The sequence below is a fragment of the Chenopodium quinoa genome, unplaced genomic scaffold (assembly GCF_001683475.1).
Source record: "Chenopodium quinoa cultivar QQ74 unplaced genomic scaffold, ASM168347v1, whole genome shotgun sequence".
NCBI classification, from domain to species: Eukaryota; Viridiplantae; Streptophyta; class Magnoliopsida; order Caryophyllales; family Amaranthaceae; genus Chenopodium; species Chenopodium quinoa.
In genome coordinates, this window is record NW_018744092.1 from 3,515,224 (window position 1) to 3,529,328 (window position 14,105).

The following is a 14,105-nucleotide window of genomic DNA, read 5'->3' on the forward strand; positions in this document are numbered from 1 at the left end:
CTTAACCCGAAAATATTTTCGGGTCAAAATCAGGTCGGGTCAACCCAAACCCGACCTTAAAAAAAGTCTTTAAAAAAAATTAAAAAAAAAAAAAAATTAAGACTACTACCAGCCCAAAGCCCCAAACCCCAAGCCCAAAACTTTAAATAGAAACTCTAACTCACTCTCACTCTCTCATCTCAGCCTTCTCATAATCTCACTTTCTCAACCAGTCAGTCGTTTTCACATTTTCTCTCTCTTTCTCTCTCTTCATCCGTTATCTTCTCCTTCTGTATCTCTCTTCATCCATTCTCTTCTCCTTCTCTATCTTCATCCGAAAAGCTTCATTTCATCAAGCAAATTCGAATTTGAACTTCTCTTCTCTGATTTTTGTGATTTTGTTCTTTATATTCGAATAATCCTTTCTTAATTCATGCGGAAAGCTCCTCTTTCTCTCTCTTCATGCGAGCAAGTCAGCAATGTCACGTGAGTAAGCTAGCCACCGTCACTGTCACAGCAAGCCCAACCGACCACTGTCACTGTCATCGTCTATTGTTGAGGTTTTTTGTACTTTAGATCTAGTTTAAATTTAGGTTAGATTGTAAATCTAGTTTTATTTTTCTCAAATTTCTGATTATAATTATTTTTTGATGAAATTATAATGTAAGAATATAAATTTTGTTAGTGATAATTGCCTATTCTTCATCATCTAGTTGTTTTGATTTTTTCACATATTTTTTTGTGATTTTTTTTTTTTTTTTTTTTTTGCAATTTTTTTGTATTGTTTTCTAGGTTTTTTGTTTGAATTTTTTTTCTAGGTTTTATGTTTGATAGATTCTGAAGAATTCAAGGAATGTTGTGTATAATATGTTAAAAAAAATCGAACATAAACCCAAAAAAAAAAAACAGGTCAAATCAGGTCATTCGGGTTGGGATTTTCAACCCGAAAACTTAAATGGATCAGGTTAGGGTTGGGAATCACCTGACCCGAAACTAGGTGACCCGAACACGAACCCGACCCGACCTGATCCGTTTGCCACCCCTAGTTTCAGGTATTTTATAATAATTTGGATGCTTTCGAAGTGTTTAGAGTTGATTCGAATGATATTTGGACTAAAGAGTATATGTTCATGGATGTGGATTTTGAGGATTTTATGCACGAATAATAAAAATAGCATCCATCAAGGTTGCTATGCACCTTTTGGGAACGATTGTGAGTTAAGAATGAAGTTAAGCGATGTTTTACGAAGCAGAAAAACTGACTTTTGTCCACTCTTTTGATCATAATTTGTGTTCTACATATCGGATAAAGATGATTCAAGTTGGGCTAGAAACTAGAATTGAAGAGATTTCCAATAATAGGTTGCACGCCTCTATACAATTCTTAGATCTTGAGTTATAGCCCTCCAAAGTCGACCCTGCGAAGCTGCCAACCCATCGCCCTGCCATTGGGCGATGGTCGTGTTGTGCGTTAGGGACGTAGCTACTGGTTTGGGCGATGGAAAACCAGCGCCCGCTGATCGAACCCCCCCTTACAGCTCGTCCGACCATCGCCCACCCATCGCCCGATTGGTGGGGTGTGCGCGCATACGATGAGGAATCCTATGTGGACTACAACTCTTTAATTCGACCAATCATTAAACGTCTATCTTTTACTACTTTTATTTTCCTATATTATTTAGGATTAGGAATAATATAAATACTCAAGGATTATTATTTTTCCCTTATGCCTTTTATTATTTTACGTTCATTGTAGTTTTCACTTGAATTTAGTTTCTCATGGCATGTCCATGGATTCTTCTGATTCTTGGGTTTATTATATCAATTTATTGAGATATTTCGCGATCTATTTATCGCTTTCAATTATGCTTTCTTTATTAGATCTAGGTTTAATTATTTATTTCATGCTTGAGTAGTTTTATATTTAGGGTTTGGGAATCCATGTTTATATAATGAATCTTGATTGATATTTTGATTATTGATTCATCTAATTGATACATATTGTTAATCTTCCAATTCAACCTGATCAATTGTTGGTTTAATTCATGTTAATAAAAGTTTGAATCGAAAATCTTACGTTTAGTGGCTTGCCTACAATTAGCAATTCTTATTATGTTAACGACCGTACTACATATGTTGAATTGAGAGCATTAAGACCCGACCGTAGGCTTAACAATTGTTCTAGATACTTGAGTAATTGAATTGTAATGGTATTTTAATAGATTTAGAACTATAAACATGTTGAACCATAACCCTAGACCTTTTTATTAATTTTATTCTTATATTAATTTAGGCTACCTTTGTATCTTGATCTCGTGACATAATACCATCTGCTTGTGGATTCGACCCTATTTATCCTATTACATTATTAGAAGGTTTTGTTAGGAATTTATTTTTGACAGATGTACGACAACCTATCATGTTTCAAAATCAGTTTCCATATTAAGCCTATGAACCCCTCCCACGCTCCTCCCCGAAATCAAACCCATACTTTATAAGTTTGAATTGAACTTATATATATTATCTTATTGTAAGATCGATAAGTTGGAAGCCATGTATTGACACCTCCTATGATCTCCATAAGCTAGAAGTGAGTAAGCTAGCTAGTGTGTCATCACTAAGTTTCACGAGTTAGAAGTGACTTATTGTTGATTTAGTTGAGCCAATTGAGCAACACGTACAATTAAGCCTAGGCCGAGAATGTCAAGGCACTATTACCTCGCTTTGCCACGTGAATACGTGATCTTCCAATCTCCCATACATGCTAGCTAGACTCAGAAAACAATGTCCAACTTTTAGTCAGTAACTCAACATTTATTTGTTTTGTTTTTTTGTTTTAAATGAGTTTGAATTATACTCAACCAATATTTTGTTTTAGAAATTAGAATGACAAACCATGTCCGTATGTTATAGAATATTTCGTACTACGTATGTGTATCTATATACTACTGTAATTATCCTATAGTCATCCTCAAAATATGTAAGATATTATTTAAGTTGTTAATAATTAAAATAAAGCATGAAAGCCTTTATATTTTATAACGAACATGTCACTTGATATGATAACTTTTTTTTAAAACCAATATTTCGGTCATTATATAGGCATGTTGTATATATTGGATTGAATCTAATAAGCTACTTCTCTAAAGTTATTTTAATTATTATATCCTTTTTTTCTTCAACTCGTTCTATTCAATTCATGCATCTTAGTTTTAAAAAAGGTTTACCACTTTGATCACAAACTAAAATTGCAAATTAAATAGATTATCTTGTAAATAAATTAGTAAAGTACCCGGTTTGTATGACATTTTTTGTAATTAAATCAACAAGTGTGAGCGTCACCTTCCTATTAGTGAAAACTACTTGTTGATTCATTTATAAGATTGTAATTTGATTTGTATTTTAAGTTCCAAGGTGATCAATAGGATTTTGTCTTAAAAAAGTGTACAAATTATGGTTGTTGTTTGAGTCTTTGGGTTTGTTTCTATTGCAATATTGACCCATACAATATTAGTTCAACCCAAGCTACAACAGCAAATTCAAGCCCAAGAAATATTGAGACACATATTAATAATTTGTTAAAACTTTAAAGTTGTACCAAATCAGGGAGCTATTAGATTTTTTATAATAACAATCTTAAACGGAAGCTATAACACGCCTACATTCACTTACTTGCATTAAATGCAGTGGCAATTCAGGAATGTAGGGATGGGGGTACGAAATTCGGCTCATTAATAAAAAAAAATACAAAATTTGACAAACTAAAATTTTAATTATTTATTGTTTATTTCCACCATCTTATTACATTAAATATATCCCTTACTCCTTAAGTATGTGTTGTCCATAATTAGACAAAACAAATAAAATTAATACAAAGTAATATAATTATAGACCATGCAATTACACTTTTATAAAACTCTTAATCGAATTTTTGTTATAATAAGTCAACAATTGTATAAATAAATTAAAAAATACTTCTAGTAATTTAAAGTGTAACTAATTACACTTACTTTAATTCCCTGTCACAATCTAATGTACTCAAATTGAGGCATACTATTTATCAATAATCAATAGTAATTAAAATATTGAGTGAATATTTTAATTACTATTGATTATTGATAAATAGTATGCTTCAATTTGAGTACAATACTTCTAGTAATTTAAAGTGGAAATATATACATACATACATACACACACACACACATATATATATATATATATATATATATATATATATATATATATATATATATATATATATATATATATATATATATATATATATATATATATATATATATATATATATATATATCAATGAACATACTATTTATCAATCATAATAGTAAAGTCTTAGCCAGGTAAAAGAATTAAGTGTTTTGGAATTTAAATTAAAAAAAAAAAAGGAAAGGAAAAATTATAATAATAATAAAAAAAAATTACCACAAAGCAAATACTTTCGTATTAATGTATTTGGTAAAGTGAAAAAATGTATTTGGTAAAGTGAAAAAACCAAAAGAGAACAGTTGTTTAGTGGGCGGTTTCTTTCCATATACTCAGCAAAATTACGCGCCATACTTGCTTCCAATTTGTATGACAAGACTTAAGAGACCGCCTGTAAAAAAAAAAAAAGTCTCTTTAATCAACAGTTTTTATTTTTTTATTTTTTTGAGAAAGTGGGTACAACTATACCTCTGTGTACCCCTTGGATCCACCACTGATTAAAGCATGCACAGTTGATATTTAGGATTCATTATGTTACAAGTTCGTATGTCGCGATCCAGAGCCAAGACCCACGGACGCTCACATCATAATCAAGACCCTGTTTTAAACCCGAAACAATATTCACAAGTGGCTCGTCCATTATTACATTGATAAGTTCGCCTAGGCTTTTAATTCTGTTGCTAATGATATCTAAAGAACTAATGATAAATATGTGATGCATCGTCTTTTTCTTATTCACTCTTTTTTTTTCCCTAACATTTAGAAGAATTAAAAGTGACAATAATTGAGTCAGACTTTCTAATAAGAAGGGGGGATTGCCTAAATGTCTTTTATTGAGTTGATGACTAATAGAAATTATTAGGGTGAGCAAAAATTCCGGTTACCTGGAATTGGAACCGGAATCGGTTAGGAACCGGCGGGTCTGGAACCAGAATTGGACCCAGTGGTTCCAATTTCGGGTAATAAATAAAGGACCTGGTTACAGCTGGTTCCAATTCCAATTCTTAACTTTTTGGAATCAGAACTGGTTGGGTACCCGGTTACCCAATATATGCTAAACTAAATAAATTTTAAATAATAAAAATATGTTGAATGTATCTAGTTAGTAAAATAAAAAAATATTATTAATGCCTAACAATCTAACATAAATACATATAGCTTAATGCATATACAAATATAAGTATCAAACGCTAAAAATGAAAATAACCGAAATATTTAACAAATACATACATAAGTGGGTACCCGGAACTAGAACCGGTATCCAGTGGTTCAAATTCCAATTCCTAAATTTTAGGACTCGGTTGAACCAATTCCAATTCCGATTCTGAATTTTAGGACCCGGTCCCAACCAATTCCGGGTCCAGTTCCTATAATTTTGACCGGGTACCCAGTTTGCTCACCCCTAAAGATTATCACCTTCAGTTTGAATATTTTGAATGCCGCATGAACTACTAATTGGACTTCTTTATGAAGAGCTATAGGTTCTTCTATATGTAAATGTTTTAGTGATGCAAAGATTAAATCGAAGGTTTTATGTCTTCGTCAAGTGCAATTACTAGATATATAATGGATCAAATTATGCAAATAATTAAGTTCGTTCTTTCACTAGTAGAAAAAAGCAATTGGGAACAGTTCAAAATCCCTAATGGGAAGCGAATGTGAACCGCTTGGGCTTGGGGGGCATCCCATTGCCCCTTTAAATAGGAAGCGGTTCAAACCGCTTCCCATTTTTAAAGGTAATGGGAAGTGGTTTTGACTCCGAACCGCTTCCCATTATGCCTATAAAAATTTTAAAAAAAATAAATAAATATTGTTTTTTTCTCTTTGATTGATAAAAAAACACTTAACATATATATAAACATAAATATTTTCATTACTCGGTTGTTGTAATATTACATTTTCTTCAAAAAAAAATAAATACATTAAAAATAAAATCAATAAAATTGTTGCTGCTCTCGTTCCACCACCAGCCCTAGCCATGCGCGCCACCAGCCACCAGCCACCAGCCACGTGCACCATCATCCCCCAGCCACGCGCACCACCAGCCATGCACACCACCAATCCAAAAAAAAAATTCATACACCAAACACCAACACTCACCACCAATTATCAACAACACATACCTGAGATTCAAAAAAAAAAAAAAAAAATCCACCAACACATATCAACAAGTCGGACCAAATTAAATTAATTCAAAAAAAAAATACTCTAATTAACAATTTGAAATCAACTAAATTGAACAAATTAGAAAAATCAAAGCCTTTATAAGTGAGTATAGATCAATATCAATTGCATATCATTGGACATATTATTAATCATACGAAGTATTGTTCAACGAAATTGCAAACACCCATTCCCACCTGCACCACCAAACTGCCGCTGCTCCCAACCACCAATTCAAAAAAATTCGTCCACCAAACACCAACACCCACACGCACCACCACCATTGCAAACTCGTTGCTCCCCTATCCAATACAAGTAATTAGATCTGAAATTTGAAAAAAGATAAAACTAGATCTAAAATCTTACAAGTAATTAAAATACAAGTAATAACCTAAATTAAAAAATTAAAATACAAGTAATTGGTGGTGCGTGTCGAATTTCAATTATTTTTGCTACAGTTTGCTCGAATTTTCTAGGGTTTTGGGTTGCGAAATTCCTCAAATTTTTCATTGAATATTATGTCGTTCATTGCTCGAATACGGGGATTTTTGCTTGATTTTTCTGGGGTTTATTTGGATTCGAATTTCCTCGCTCAGATTTGCTCGATTTTTGCTCGAATTTGCTCAATTTTGGCTCTGATTTGCTCGATTTTGGCTCAGATTAGCTCAATTTTTGCTTGGATTTGCTCGATTTTGGCTCTTATTTGCTCGATTTTATTTGGGGGGGTTTGGGTTCAAATTTCTTGGGGTTTTTGGTTTGTTTTTTTGCTAAAAAATAAGGGGATTTGGCTCGAATTTGTTAGATAATTTAGGTGTTGTTGTGGCCGGTGATAGGCTTGAGAGAGGAGAGGAGAGGAGAGGAGAGAGAAAATAATGGGAGGCTTGAGAGAGGAGAGTGAGAAATGGAGAGAAGAGAGAGAAGGAGAAAAGAGGCGTGAGAAATGGACAGAGGTGATGGCATGATGGGTAATTAATATTGTAAGGGTTTATTTTTTAAAAGAATTATATATATATATATATATATATATATATATATATATATATATATATATATATATATATATATATATATCTTTTTTTGGTGTTTTGGAAGCGGAATTCAATAAACGCTTCCTATTTGGAGCAGCCCAATTGCTTTTTTCTACTAGTGTTTTGGGTCGTCGTTATATCATAGCTAGAGGTACTAACGATTTTTGGGCTAGTAAAATAGGCCAAAACCCAATTGAACGGATCCTATAAGGTCACACAAAGGGCCTAGATTGAGCATAAGAGGAAGAGGCCCATGTTGGGCCTCATCCCCTAGGTAGGCCATGTAGAGTAGGTTAGAGGATTTTAGGCTTTGCTCCTAGTCTAATTATAATAGTATTATAAATAGACTAGGTGCCTAGGGTTTTCATAACATAGTTTTACTGTTAATCAAACCCGAGTTAGCAAACACGAAACCCAACCCCTCAAACTCTCTCTCTCTCTCTCTCTCTTTCTCTCTCACGGCTCTCTCCCCTCCTTGCGCCGGTGTGTGTGTTCGGTGGTGGTGGTGTTCGTGGTGGTGGACGGCTGTCCATAAAGGTGGTGATCGTGGTATTTCCCCTTCACTCGACCAATCTAGTATTAGTGGACGGCTCATTCAAATCCCGTGGACTAAGTAGAGGCAGAGCAACGCTTGGGGCTCTATTCTCTCACTAATTGTCAATCAACTTGCTCCGTGGAAATCACGCTTCAAAGGTATAATTATGTGATTCTTGTGTGTTATGCATGCGATCTTGTTTTAGGTGCGTATGAATATGATTCATGAAATTCCGCTTAGAGTAGTACCTAAATCCCTACATAAATGTATATGTCTTGATTATGATCCGCAACTATCTTTGATTATGACTTCTAGTAAGCTTGTTGTCGCTGCATTGTTGCGAAACCAAACCATCAAAATTGTTCACAATATACTACTCCGTAATTGCCAATTTGAGGGCTTCAGGATGCATATTATGTTTTAGCCGAGTGCATCCTGTGAGTGTTTTGAGTAAAAGTGGACGTTAAATAGCGTTTATGATAATATATTATCGGAAAAGACACACCATGTTGCTTGTTACGTACTCATGAGGGTTTCATGGTGATGTACTGGTGTTACTAGAACAATGTTAGCACTACGATTGTACTATCTGGAATAGGCAATGGTAGGTGGTATATCCATGGTACCATCGCCTACAGTGACAATACCATGGAAAAAAAAAATTATAACAAAAAATGACCTATAATTTTTGTAAGAGGCATTTGCCATATTGTTCTGGTGTTAGGAAACAATTGGCATCAAGAAGCCTCTCATGTAGAGGGCCACTAAGAGGTCACCACCGGCCCTCAAGCAGAGGTGGTTGTGTGCGGTGGTGGATAGATTAGACGAGAGAAAAGTCAAGGATAAAAGAAGTGAATCGCTAAACATCGCCCGCAAATCTCCACATAAAGCCCACAAATATGTGTTGAAGTGACTTTATTGCCCTTTTCTTTTAAAAAAAAAACACTCTCTACTTCTCTCTAAAAAAAATCAGAAAATCTACCTCTCTTAAAATAATTAATTACGACAATGTCGAGGCGGCAAGGAAAGAGGAGGCGGCGGCGACCTGGTGGCAAGGTAATTATTTAATTATTTTTTTTAAAAAAAAAGGGCGAAGGTGGCGCGTGGTGGGGCGTCAGGTCCGGCAGCCAACGCCGGTGGCGTGACGTCTGGCTTGGAAGCCCAGCCACCGGACAGGCGTCCAAACTAGAAGCCAGCCCATTGGCTGTGGCGTCCAGATCTGGCGCCTGTGCCTATGGGTGGGCGTCCAGTTCAAGCGCCTGCCCACTGGCTATGGCTGCCGGAGCTGACGCCACCGCCAATGTTGGGCGTCCTGGCCAGGCGCCCCACCTGTTTTTTTTTTTTTTTTTTTTTATTTTGCAAAATCAGAAATTTAGTTTTATTTAAAATAATTTTGTTTTATGTCTAATTTTTTTTTGTTAACGTGTTTTATTTTTTTTAAAATATTTATCAACTTTATGTGTTTTTTTTTATAAATCGTGTATATTTTATTTTTATAAAATAAGATTTTTTTTGTGTTAATGTTTTATTTTTTTTATGTTTGATGTTTAAACATTTTTTATGCCTTAATTGATGTAGTATGTGGAAATTGTTTGTGTTAATGTGTAATTGTTTTTTTTTATTTAAAATGTGTAATACATTAGGGTATTATGTGTGTATTTGTGTATGTGTAATATATTTGTTTTTTTATTTTTGATGTTTAATTATTTGAAATAATTTTTATTTTTTTTGGAAATCATAAATTTTGTAATATATTAGGGTATTATGTGTGTATTTGTGTATGCCGTATAATATTTTTCTATGTTTAATTAGTTGAAATAATTTGAAATTTTTGTTTTGTGTCCTATTTATTTATTATGTCTTTGATTTTTTTATAATCTTTATTAATTTGATGTTTATAAACATGACGATATGTTGGAAGTGTTGGTATTTTGTATCTGTAGGTAGTTATTTATTTTTCTAAAAAACTTTTGTATGTTTATATATTTTTTAATTTTTTGTAGAATTCACTGGGTCGTCATGGTGCGGGGAAGAATGTAGAGCTTCTTAGTAGAAGCTATTCAGTGGAGAGGTCGGGGCATAGACATGTTAGATCCCGTGGTATTTCGGCCTCGTCTCGTAGAGAACGGATCCACCGTCGGGATGAGGATGACGATGACGATGATGATGCTTAGGAGGGTGACCAGGAGGAGGAGCAGGAGGAGGACGCATATGAGGATGAGGATGTGGACGATGGGAGTGGACCGTATGATGATTACGGTCCATTCAGTCAGAGGTTTGATGACATGTACGAGACACATATGGTGGAGGTGCGTAAGGGTAAGGGTGATAGGTTTGTTAGTAGATCTGGCACATCATCTGCTTCCACTGTATCTGGGGCAAGCAGGAAACGGTCGAGGGCCGTTAATGATTCTCGGGTTGTTAGGAGTGAGGTGCCCGGTGGGCCTGTTGACGGGAGTGTGATTCCTAGCTTTCTAGGACACATAGCTGCCCGTATTTGGGAGGACCAGGAGAGGCCTTCAGTTACGGGGTTGTTGAAATGTCATACCCGGGAAAAGACTTGTAGCTTTTTGCGTACATGGGCTGAGGCTTGGCCGGCGGAGAGCGAGATGTTCGAGCGACTGGAGGGCACTGGGGTGAATCACGTTCCTGCCACCATGCACGATAAGATTGACACTACGCTGATCACGGATTTCGTTGAGCGATGGCAGCCGGATACAAACTCTTTCCACCTTCCGTTCAGTGAGATGACGATCATGTTACATGACGTCGAGGCCATTCTGGGGATTCGTGTTGAGGGTAAACGACTTTGTGATGTGGCTGATGCGGATCAGGCAGATTTGCTGGCGGAGTTGTTGGCAGTGGACAGGGTTGCACTGTACATCGAGGCGCTTGGTGTTTGGGAACACGGCGGTGTGAAGATCGCATCCGTGTTGCAGCGGTGTTTGTACCCCAGTGCACGTAGGACGCACGACGCACAGCTGGCTGCTTATGTTTTTCTACTCCTCGGATGTACCTTATTTCCGGATAAGAGCGGCGGAAACAAGCTCAGGCCACGCGACATAGTAGAGGCGTGTGACCCCGACAGTGTAGGCCAGTTTTCTTGGGGATCGGCTACGTTGGCGTATTTGTATGGCCAATTAGGATTTGCGAGTCGGGCTGACGCGGCAGGTATCACTGGGTGTCTGACTTTATTGCAGACCTGAATATACGAGTACTTTCCTGCATTGCGACCACATCGTGACCCGGTTCCTATTGATGAAATGATGTCGCGTGCTTGTGCGTGGAGTCCGCGCTCGGAGAAGAAGTCCGTTGACCGCCTCCGATCGATACGGTTATTGCTTGACAGGCTGTCCCCCTTAGAGGTAACGTTTATAAATTATTTCTACATTTTATTATATGCACTTATTATGTTCATGTTATTAAATTTTAAAACTATGTGCAGGTGAACTGGATGCCTTTCGGCCAGAACCCTAGTGTTAGGGTACCTAGGACCCTGTACACGGGACTTATTCAGTATCGTGAGATCGTCGAAGCGTACATGCCCCAGCGTTGTCTTCGCCAGCTTGGATTTGTCCAAGTTGTCCCTCCTCCCCCGGCATGCCCGATGAAGGCGGTCCGACCTGCATCGTCGAGGGACTACGTCGTGCATTGGCCGGATATCATGACTGGGACGTGGGACCAGTTTCCGATGGTGGCCCGCTTATGGAATGCGGAGTTGCAGAGGCCGCCATCTGGGGTTCCTCCCATGTGTGACCACTACTACATGGAATGGTTCAACCGGTATTCGCACCCGAGGTTGATCGCAGATCTCGACCACAGGGATGATGATTATATGCCACCGCCTACTGCCATGGAAGCGGTATGTCTCATAAAATATTTATCGTTGTTTTTTAATTAAGTTTTATATGTTGTTATTGTATTTCATGTTTTATTTTTTGTTGTATGCAGTGGATGGGAAAGATAATGCAGGACGTACAGAAACTCTCTCTGGAGAAGGACAACATGAGTGCAACAGTGAGAGCTGCTGTTGATAGTCTGGAACAAACCCTTGCGCATTGGGAGTCGGCGTCGAGGAAGGATTACTGATGGTTTTGGCATTTTATTTATAGAGCACTTTAAATATTATCGTTTTAATTTATTAAATTGGACATTATGTTTTAAGTTTGTAACATTTTAGATTGTTGTTTTAGCTTTCAACTTTGACATATTATCATTGCTGTTTTTTAAATTTTGACATAACCATTCGTGGATCCGCGCAACTTACCCATGCAACATATAGAATGCATTAAGCAATACAATATAAAAAATTAATGTTCTCATTAAAAGATCAACGTACAAATAAGGTTACATAGGAAGAATGTAAACATGAAAAACTAAAATGCAGCTAGGGTGTTCCATTCGTGGATCCGGTCATGATATAGCGCATCCCAACCCTCTACGCTCGCTGTGCGAATGGTGTACCACCGAGGTATAATCGGTGGCACTGGAAAATCGGATGACATGTCTAGTCGGATGAAATGTCTGTATGACGACCCAAGAAACGCAATAGCTACCTCTCTGACCGGTGTGGTGACAGTCTCACGCGAACGCCAAGGGAGAACCGTGGTGCAAGGATAATAAGCTTGACTATGCAATCCCAGCCCGAAATGCATGACTGTGCACTTGTAAATGTTTACAACGGCAAACAGATCTAGGGGCGCGTCAAAATAATGATTTTGACCGCAAGGTCCACCTCCCCACCGGATACGCCGCAGAGCGCCATCCAAGTCATCCTGGTACACATGACGATAAACATTTAGGTTAGAGGCAATTTCGCTGTACATCAACTGACGCACCAAACCGTAGTTGTCTTCGCCCATTTGAAAAACATCAGCCACGACCCGGAATCCGCAGTTACCATCTCCGACTACATCATTCCACCTTTCCAAGTACGACATGATGATGTTAGGTATCCTGTCCTTGTACGGAAACTGATCAACATCGTTTCTTCCTATTCACCATATAATTAAACACAGTTAAGAAGGCAGGAGTAACCTTAAAAACAATGTGCAATGTAAAAAACCTAAGGTAATAGAAGGATATCATGAAGTACATGAGTAGCGTCACGAATAATAGAAGGATGATTGGAGGACACTTGGTCATACATCGAACAAAACTGCTCCAACTCCTCCTGTTCACGGTCGGCCGTTTGAGTATCTGCATGCTCACCAATAACGAGCGTCCGCCAGAATGAATGAACCTGATCAACATGTAACGACGCTCTTTCTTCTGTAATAACGCGGTGAATGGTGCATGCGCAAGGTAATCCATGAGTTACTAAAATAGCACACCCGCACCGAGCATACACTTCGTCAGCCAAGTCCCTCATCCTGTTCACCTCAGTGAGAATCAACCCCAAGCAGTAGTGCGACACACGACCATGTAGAATCTTAAATATGAAATGGCTATACATCGTACCATGTCGTCGTCTGGAGTCCTCTAGAGAGTTCCTGATGCCGTTCTTCTGAGTTTCAATTGACTTGTTAAGTCTACCGAACAGTGTATCCAAAGCAGCGGTCGATGAATCAATCCAGTCCTTGGTAGCTCTATGAGCGCTCTCAACTCTACATGTTGTAGTGTTCCCGAAATGAAGTACCTGGTTTGTCCAATATTTGACAAACTTTTCCCTGTGAGGGACCCATTGCTGCATCACATAGTCCACCAGTTCCGGACACCACTGGTACGAATCCCTGAAGTTAGCCAATTCTCGCTCGTACACTTCCTCTGTGGTAGCCTGTAGGATCTTCCGCCACTTACCATTCACCAATCTCTCTGTCATTTCCAAATTCTTGTTGAAAAGGTTGTAGGCTTTCACTTTCACGTAGTTGTTGATGTGCCATGTGCACAACAAGTGCTTCGACTCTGGAAACAACTCCCTAATGGGGGCAAATAGACCTCCCTCATAGTCACTGACGATGGCTGCTGGATGAACATTAGGCCCGATGTAGTTTCTCAGCTTCTCCAAGACCCAATAATAACTTGGAGTCGTCTCATCCTTGATGATTGCATGACCAATCGGAAAGTTCTGGTTCGTTGGAGTCATCCCCATGATCTTAACCAGTGGGAACTTGTACTTGTTTGTCTTGTACGTTGAGTCGAACAAAATCACAAATGGCCAAGACTTGATCATATCA